General features: G+C 39.4%; 1 long non-coding RNA gene across 2 annotated transcripts in view; it reads left to right on the forward strand.

Moving 5' to 3' along the window:
• The first annotated feature begins 2,679 nt into the window (after positions 1 to 2,679).
• The window catches only part of LOC110299616, a 22,882-nt gene continuing 15,649 nt past the window's right edge, over positions 2,680 to 9,912 (forward strand). Inside the window, exons 1-2 of one of the 2 annotated variants that reach the window (XR_002378495.1) lie at positions 2,680 to 2,782; positions 6,151 to 6,213. This is a non-coding gene — a long non-coding RNA (uncharacterized LOC110299616). The remainder of the gene's footprint in view (positions 2,783 to 6,150; positions 6,214 to 9,912) is intronic. The other variant, XR_002378496.1, reaches the window with a different exon arrangement.

Raw genomic sequence — 9,912 nt, forward strand, 5'->3', positions numbered from 1 at the left:
TTCTCCTTCTCCTTCTCCTTCTCCTTCTCCTTCTCCTTCTCCTTCTCCTTCTCCTTCTCCTTCTCCTTCTCCTTCTCCTTCTCCTTCTCCTTCTTTCTCCTTCTCCCTCTCCCTCTCTCTCTCTCTCTCTCCCTCTTTCCCTCCTTCTCCTTCTCCCTCTCCCTCTCTCCCACTGTCTCTACTCCTTTCTCAACCCCCCTTCCCATGTCTCCAAATAAACTTTATACTAAAAAAAAATTACAATGAGGAAGTAATTGGTAACCAAAGAGCATTCATGCTACTATTGAACACACAGGGACATATTCCCAGGTGTGTCATTTTGTAGCTTGATGGGTTTGCAGCTGTATAGGATTAATGATGAATTTACTGTCCCAGAATGTACCAGCATATCATCTTCCACCAGTATTCAAGCTAGTAATAAGGTGTTCACATTAGTTCTTTTGAAAATGAACTGGAAGAGCTAAGACATTGCTGAACTGTGAGTCCAGGATGTTAAGAGTCAGGGAGTCAGAGAAGCAAGACAGCAGTGGCAGGAGGACACGAGTATGGGCATCTCAAGCACAAGTGATATATGCAATATGACTGGGAATATCTCGTGAGGAGTAAAATCAGATTAGCATTTAGAGCATGCACTTTTGCTATGATAATATTGAATATCAAGTCCCTGTACAGGGTGGTATAGGCTAAAGAAAAGAAAACCTAAAATCAGAACTGATCTAAAAGAAAAGGCAAGACTTTTTCTTTTTCTTTTTTTCCTTTTTTTTTTTTTTTTGAATTATCTTTAACCATTTTTGCAGTCCAGTTGTTATCCCCCTCCCAGTCTGTGCTCCAACAGTTCCTCATCTCATTCTTCTTCCCCCAGTCTCCAAGAGGATGTCCTCACCCCCTCCACACCCCACCTTTCCAGGACTCCCCACTCTCTGGGGCCTCAAGTCTCAAGAGAGTTAGGCGCATCTTCTCTCACTGAGGCCAGACCAAGCAGTCCTCTGTTGTATGTGTGTCTGGTGCTTCATACCAGCTAGGGTATGCTGCCTGGTAGGTGGCCCAGTGTCTGAGAGATCTTGGAGGTCCATGGTAGTTGAGACTAGTGGTCTTCCTATGAAGTTACCCTCCTCCTTGTCAGCTTCTTCCAATGTTACCCTAATTCAACCAAAGGGGTCCCTAACTTCAGTACATTGGTTGGATGTAAGTAACTGCATTTGTCTCAGTCAGCTGCTTGTTGGGCTTCTCGGAGGGCAGCCATGCTAGACTCTTGTCTGTAAGCACACTATAGTATCAGCAATAGTGTCAGGCCTTGGAGCCTCCCTTTAAGATGGATCCCAAGCTGGGCCTCCTTTCCCTCAGTCTCTCCTCCATTTTTATCTCTGTAGTTCCTTTAGAGAAACAATTCTGGGTCAGACTTTTTGACTGTGGGATGACAACCCCATCTGTACACTTGATGCCCTGTCTTTCTACTAGAGATGGTCTCTACAAATTCCCTCTCCCCACTGATGGGCATTTCATCTAAGGTCCCTCCCATTGAGTCCTGAGTGACTTTCACCTCCCAGGTCTCTGGTATTTTCTAGTAGGTCCCCCACCTCCTACTGCCTGAGGTTGACTGTTTCCACTCATTCTGGTGGCCCTCACTGCTTCATTCCTGTTTCCCCTCTAATACCTGATCATGTTCCCATTTTCCCCTACCTCTCCTCTCTCCTACCCGTGTCCCTCCCTCCCTCGGTCACCTGTGATTGCTAGAAAATATCCTGAGTGAGGCAATTCAGGCCCCTAAAGGACATGTATAGTATGTACTCACTAATAAGTGGATATTAGCCAAAAATTTACTGAATACACATGATACAATCCACAGAATTCAAGAAAGTTAACAAGCTGAAGGGCCCAAGTGAGGACGTTTCAATCCCACTTGGGAGGGAGAAGAAAGAAATCAAGGCCAAGCTTTTGTATGCTATTATTTTATTGAGGATTTTCATCTGTATTTATCAGTGTTTTTCCATGTTTTTCTATTTTTATTTTGCTTTTAAACATTTTTGGGATCAGAGTAAAATGCTCAATTATTATAAGGAATTTGGTAATGTCTCTTTTCTTCTTTTCTTCCTATTTTATTAAATAGCTTGAAGAGCCTTGTTGATAGCTTTTCTTTTTCTTCTTTTTTTTAAAAAATGCTTGTTATTCTCTTATTAACAGCCCGACCTGAACGTTTCCCCCTCTCTCCATGCCTCCTAGTCCTCCTCCCCCACATCTCCCCTCCCTCAGATCAACCTCTTCAGTTTCTTAAAAAAAGAAAGAAAAGAAAAGAAAAGAAAAGAAAAGAAAAGAAAAGAAAAGAAAAGAAAAGAAAAAGTGAAACAAACAAACAGAAACAAAACACACAAAGCAGGCCTCCCAGGGTTATCCATTGAATATAGCCTAACAAGAGAAAATAAAACAGTGCATAATTCCTCATGTCACGGCTGGACATGGCAACCCAAGGGGAGAAAACACTCCCAAGCATATTGGCTGTTTTTATACTGAAGTTAAGGGAATATACAATAGCAGTGTTGTCAGAAGAGCTTTTCAGAATTTTTGAATTAGCACTACCTACATAGAATTCATAGGTAACAATGTAACCATTATGACAACATGAATCTTGTTCAAGTAAGAGTACAGATACATCTGAAATTTAATTCCTGGACAAGGAAAATTAAGTGGTTATAAGAGAAAATCTGTAACAAAGGCTAACAAGCAAATGAAACAGCGAGGATATTGAAAATCAAGAGATGTATGTATAAAATAGACATCATCCAAGGTACACAGTCACCTTGCATAAAGGGGAAAAAAAAAGAGGTATCTTAATTAAGTTATGCAACATTCCATAAATATTGTCCTATTTTTGGTTAAAAATTTCTGCCATAACTTCTTGACTTGTCCTTTCCTCTCAGAAGACCTCAGTTTCATAACTTAATGAAGGTCAAGAAAGGATCTGAAACACTGTTTATGGCTACAATCACTCCCTCTGTGTCACTGAAATTCTCCCATCAAAAGTATCTTCATAACTACTCAGATGATGAAAAACATCATGGCAATTGAGAAACTGGGACAAAGCTAATCTCAACAAAAACAAATGTGTCCAGAGGGAGCCAATTAGATTTTAAGTTGTTAGTGTGATTAATGACAGAGAAGGTGTTTCCAACGACAGTGGCAGCATCTTCATCTTGGCAGGTGTCCTCATTCAAGTGTCCTTGACATTCCTCCGGATACTTTTTCCTTCAAGAGCTTGGGGTCTGATCATAATCAATTGATTATAAAAGTGTCCTCCATTGATAGGTTAGAAATAAAATGCAACCTTTGTTTCACTCATGGACTACTCTGTCTGAATAAGATGTCTTAGTTTTCTGAGTCCATCAGGCTGAGAGAAAGTGTCTCAGAGGTCAAAACAACCACACACAGATGTTTCTTCAAGCATATTCCTCCCAATTGTCTTCCAGCACAAGATACCATGTATTTGCTGCCAGTCTCTCTCTCTCTCTCTCTCTCTCTCTCTCTCTCTCTCTCTCTCTCTCTCTCTCTCTNTCTCTCTCTCTCTCTCTCTCTCTCTCTCTCTCTCTCCCTCTCTCTCCTAATTTTTAATTAACTAATTAATTAATTTTATTGGTTCTTTTATTTGCTTTTCAAATATTATACCCATTTTCAGTATTTCCTCCATAAACCCCTACCTGATATCCCTGCCTCTATGATTGTGCTCCCCCATTCTCCCGCCCACCCACTCCTGCCTCAGGGCCCTAGCATTCCCCTACCCTGGATCATTGAGTTTCCACAGGACCAAGGGGCTCCCTTCCCAGTGATGTCAGATAAGGTAATCCTCTGCTACATATGCAGCTGGAGCCATGGGTCCCTCCCTGTGTACTCTTTGGTTGGTAGTTTTGTCCCTGAGTTGTTTGGTTGGTTGATAATGTTCTTTCTATGGAGTTGCAACTCCCCTTCAGCAACTACATTCCTTGCCTTAACTTCTCCACTGGATCATGTGCTCAGTCTGATGTGTGACTGTGTATTGGTCTACATCTGTATTGGTCAGGGGACAGCTATAATAGGCTCCTGTCTAGTGTCTAGGTTTGGTGTCTGCAGATGGGATGGATCCCTAGGTGGGATGGTCTCTGGATGGCCTTTCTGTCACTCTCTGCTCCACTCTTTGTCTCTGAATTTCCTTTTGACATGAGAAATTATGGATTAATATTTTGGAGGTAGATCAGTGGCAATATCCCTCAACTGGGGCCATGCCTGGATATGGTCTCTACAGGTTCTCTCTCCACTTTTTTTGTGGGGGGGTATTTCAGCTAATTTCCTCCCTGTTGGGTCCTGGGAACTTCTTGGGTTCCTGGCATCTGGGACATCCTAGAGGTTACTTCCAGTTCTCCCTCCCCCACTGCTACACACTTCCTTTCAAATTCCTGACCGTCTATATTTCTCCCCTATCTCCTCCCATATCTGAATTAGCCCCCCAACCCCTTTTCCCTCTGCCTCCTGTCGCCCTCCCAGGTCCCTCTCTTCCTCTACTTCCAGACTACTTTTTCCACCTTCTGAGTAGGTCTGAAAATATTGTTTTATTAATTATTAAACTATAGTAAGCATGCTGGAGAAATCCACTTGGACGGCCTCCAGAGGGCTCAGCTAAGGCAGGTGGAAAGCTGGCCTTCACTTGATGCTTCAAATCAATTAAAACTGATGATCATTCACATGACTGAAACTAGGTGAGACTGCCACTGAGGCCAGCAGTTAGTTATACAGAACTCCTCCATGTTTGCCTTTAGCATAGATCTTTAAGAAGGTTTCAGGCAACAAATGTCCTAAGAGGAAGTCAACACCATGTGGCATTCTATTACCCTGCACCTAGTGCTTTGGATAAGTTTCATCTTTTTCTCTCACTTGCAGATGGCCCAAAAGTTTACCCAAGTTTAAAACGTTGGAATACACACAGAAACAGACACACAGGTTCTCTCTCTCTCTCATTCTCTCTCTCTCTCATACTCCTCCTCTCTCATCCTCTCTCTCAAATAGATAACTTATATAGATATAATTTTATATTATATAGATTTATTTACATATTTACATGTACTACATATGGATACATAATTCATTATTTATAAGAATATTATATATTATATACAATATAATAATATATAACATAATTAACATATTATTTAACCAATATATATGCTGTTTTAATGAAGAATTTTTATGAATTTTCTAACTTTCTTAGAACTCTTCATTCTATTTATATTATTTAGAAAAAAATTGCAAATTAATCATTGTTTATGATGCCAAGCACCAAATTTACAAACTTCAAAAAAAAAAAAACAAGTTTAACAAAGTAAGGTAGATATTTTAAGTTAGTTATCTATTGCTGTGATGAAACATCATGACAAAAAGCAAGTTGGGGAGGAAAGAGTTTATTCTGTTTACATTTCCATATTTATGTTCATTATAGAAGGAAGTCAGGACAGAAACTCAAACAAGGCAGAATTATGGAGGCAGGAACTGATGTGTAGACCATAGAAGGGTGCTGCTTCCTGGCTTAATTCTCATGGCTTGCTCAGAATATCTTTTTAAAGAACCTAGGACCATAAGCTGAGGGATAGCATCACCCACAATAGGCTGGGTTCTTCCCCCATTGATCACTAATTTAGAAAATACTTTACAACTGGACCTCAGGGAAACATTTCCTCAACTGAGGCTCCTTCCTCTATGATGACTCAAGCATGTGTCAAATTGACACACAAAACCAACAAGTTCAGTGGGGCACACACATCTATGAATGAACCTGTGTAAAGCAGTTATTCATTTTATATAATTATTTTGCTCTTGAGTGCTCAAGTCATGGCCTCATACCTCCAGAGATCTAACTCTTCCTCTGTGTTCTATCTAGAATTCTAAAAACTAACCTTGCTCAGAGTGCTCTTAAGAGGCCCTCAGCTGCTCCCATATTTTCATTCAATTATGTCTGTTCATTCAATTATGCCTATTGGCATAATTATTCAGTCAACTTAGAAGTCTTTTTTACTAATGTTTAAGCTATAGGCAAGAACTTTGTGAGCCATTTTCATTTAAAACCCTGACTTTTGTAATAATCTAGTCTAGAACATAATGTTGTTTTTCATCTTTCCTTCCATTCCTTCTTAGCTACCACAGGATTTCCGAATTTGAAGCATTTGGATGATGTAGCCCGATGCCTCCCAGTTCACTGTGAGTATTTGTGTGGTGACACTCACAGCTGTCTACTCTCAGATGAATGGCTCTCTGATTTCTGAATAAGAAGTTGATCTACCAATAATGACTTCAGACCAAGAACTTTGACAGAATGATTTCATCCACTAAACTTGGCTGAGAGAAAAATTAACTTATGTTTCACATGTGCATTTTTGTGCTACCAAATGATGACAAATATTTCCTGGGTTACTCTAGAGAATAATTGTACGAGTCTTTTATGCCCCTCTCCTCTCAGGGTAAATATATTTTAAGGTATGATTTTCTTTTCTTTGCCACCAGTGTACCTCATCATCACAATTCTGGCCACATTTTAATAGTTTATCTCATTGCAACCCAAACACACCCAATCTTTCAGGCAGCGAAGTAACAAGTATAATTTTGAAAGAAATAATCATTAAATCACAATGATTCTTTGAGATGAGAAAACACTATTATGCCTGCCTTTTGAGTGTACTTCAAGTTTGCCTTTAAATATGATTGCATATCATATGCAAAGTTACTAAAAACTAAATTTAAGAAATCCAAACTACAGTGACAACAATCACTGATGTGTTAAAAGTCATCAAAGCTAAAGAAATGAATATTATAGCGGGAGTCAATAAGTTAAAACATGTGGTCAGTAAATAAATAAATAAAATCTTCCTGTACAAAATATGCCCAGAGAACATATTTGCTGAAAAATGTGTGTTATTAGGAAAAAAATCCAACCTTATTAATAAGGGAGATAAGAAAGAAAATATATGTGGCAGCTTGGGAAAATGTGGTTGCTATTTCATAATCACTTGATTCCAATAACATGAAAGGGATTGTATGTAAAGAACACAAATAATAGATCCAGGTTGTATCTGGGAGAAAAATATAGCATTATAAGGCATGGGCACACAGTAACTCTCTAGGGGTTCAGGATCGCAGCATCCTTGTAATATCCACTTTGGTGTTTTCTGTTAATTTTTAACCAAGTGTCTTAATTAGGGTTTCTATTACCTTGAGGAGACACTATGATCACTCTTATAAGAGGAAACATTTAACTGGGCCTGGCTTACAGTTCAGGTGTTAATTCCTTTGCCTTTGTGCCCAGAAGCAGAGTGCCTTACAGGCAGATATGGTGCTGGAGAAGTAGCTGAGAGTTCTGCATCCAGATCTGAAGGCAACAGGAAGAAAGAGTGACACTGGGCCTGGCTGGAGCATTTGAAACCTCAAAGCCATCCCCCAGTGACACAGTTTCTCCAAAAAGCCACACTGACTCCAATAAAGCCACACCTCCTAACCCTGTGAGCCTAGGGATACCATTTTTATTCAAGCCAACACTTCAGGTATTTTGTGTTCAGATGTGTTGACTTGCTAGTTTTATGTAGATTTGACACAAGCTAGAGTCACCGGAAAGAAGGGAAACTCAGTTGAGGAAATTCCTCCATTAGATTGGGTTTTAAAGTATTTTCTAAATTAGTAATTGCTAGAGGAAGGTCCAGCCCATTCTGGGTGCTGCTATCCCTGGGATGATGAACCTAAATTCCATAAGAAAGCAAGCTGAGCAAGTCATGATGATCAAACATCCAAGCAGCACCTTTCCATGGCCTCTGCATCAGCTCCTACTTCTAGGCTCCTGCCCTGTTTCTTTCCCTGTTCTGACTTCCTTTGATGATGAGCAGTGATATGGAAGTCTAAGCCAAACAAACTCTATCATTTGTAGTTGTTTTGGCCATAGTCGTTCATTATAGTAATACAAACCTTACTTAAGACATGCATATTTATGTTTGTGACCACAGAGGCATGCATATATCTGAGATCAACCTCAAGTGGCATTCCTCAGAAAGACCTCTATCTTTTTGTGAGAAAAGATCTCTAGCTGACCAAGAACACTAGGCCAAAAAGAGAAAGAGGCCAGGGGGCTCCATTCGTATATCTATGTTATTACTCCTGATTTTTTTTTAGGTGACTTCTATGATCAAACAGGGTCCATGTAATGGAATAATTAGCACTTTCTGGATGAGCTATTTCCCCAGACCTTTACTGGTTTCTATAAACCATACAGATACACTGTAAAGTAACCGAAACTAAAAGAAATACTGACATTCACTATTGGTAACCTGTTACCAATCTTTTAACCTTACCTTTTACATATATCTAAGTAAAACCTAGGAAAAGTATTTAACACAACTTTGTAAATGAACTTGACTTTTTTTTCTAGAATCAGTAGACTGAACCTCCAAGTACATTTTAAATTCAGCCCACTGCATTTTCAATAATATTTTAAGTACCAGGCAATTATAATTCTCTTCTAAATCTTTTGACTTTGTGCAAAAAGAATATTAAGTGAAACTGTAGATAGGTCTTAAAATTAGATTGCCCTTTATTTTGCTCTTCAGACCAAAACCAAGACCTGAACTTGGCAATCAGAGCACTCGATGATTATGAGAATATTTTAACAAAAATACGGAACTAGAAAACAATATTTCTCTGAAGAATTAGAAAGTATGTAAATGTATTTCATCTGCCCTCTTATCATAGAAGTACAAAGGATGGGCTGAGGCTGGGAGGGAGCTCGTAGTTCAGTACTATTTCCAAGTAACACTATGTCCTCAAGTTCACCATGTCCACCTGTGTGTGACAGCAGAGAAGTTGCCATATGCCACTTTTTTTCTCATAAGGGCACAGGAGGAAATGTTGAAGTGTTTGTTGGTTGATGTTGCCAGAATCTCTGGTGTTAAAGACCCTTGAGTATCTGAACACGTGATCCTCATTTTCAACCACCTTTATTTTGTAAGCAAACACAGGGACAGTTCTTATTCATTGTTTTTTTGATGTAAGGCAGACTAAGGGCCACTTAGACCTGAAGTAATGGTCTTTTTATAGGCTGCTGCTTTATTACATATTACTTTGGCTTACTCCTTACAAGTTATCAGAGATTTACTGTGTTTCTACCTCTGGGAAAAGTAAACATGATATTTTACACTTTGCATTGGGAACCAGGAGAGTGAGTGGGTTTTCTTCAGTGGCAAGCATTTGTTTCACAGTTGTTCACAGTATATTATTATTTTTTTCCACCTGTACATAAGCTCTCTGAGAGTGAGAAGCTTTGTCTTCAACATATTTGTCATAGAGCAAGGCCCAAAAGAGGGAAAGCATCCAGTGCATTTGTGTGAATTCCTGCACAGACGCAACTATTGAATAATGAAGATAATAATATTCATCTGCATAACACATATCAGGTGAATAAAAATGACTCAATTCCTTAAGATTTCAGCCTTACAGGTCTTTGTAATGCGATTTAAGAATAGTGAAATGAAGGGAGGTGTGTATGTATTTTAATGTACCATTTTTTTCCATTTTTTATTAGGTATTTTCTTCATTTACATTTCTTTTTTTTATTACGTATTTTCCTCAATTACATTTCCAATGCTATCCCAAAAGTCCCCCCCCCCACTTCCCTACCCACTCATTCCCATTCTTTTGGCCCTGGCATTCCCCTGTATTGGGGCATATAAAGTTTGCAAGTCCAATTGGCCTCTCTTTCCAGTGATGGCCAACTAGGCCATCTTTCGATACATATGGAGCTAGAGACAAGAGCTCCGGGGTACTGGTTAGTACATCATGTTGTTCCAACTATAGGGTTGCAGATCCCTTTAGCTCCTTGGGTACTTTCTCTAGCTTCTCCATTGGGAGCCCTGTGATCCA

Source organism: Mus caroli, chromosome 8 (assembly GCF_900094665.2).
Source record: "Mus caroli chromosome 8, CAROLI_EIJ_v1.1, whole genome shotgun sequence".
Classification (NCBI taxonomy): Eukaryota; Metazoa; Chordata; class Mammalia; order Rodentia; family Muridae; genus Mus; species Mus caroli.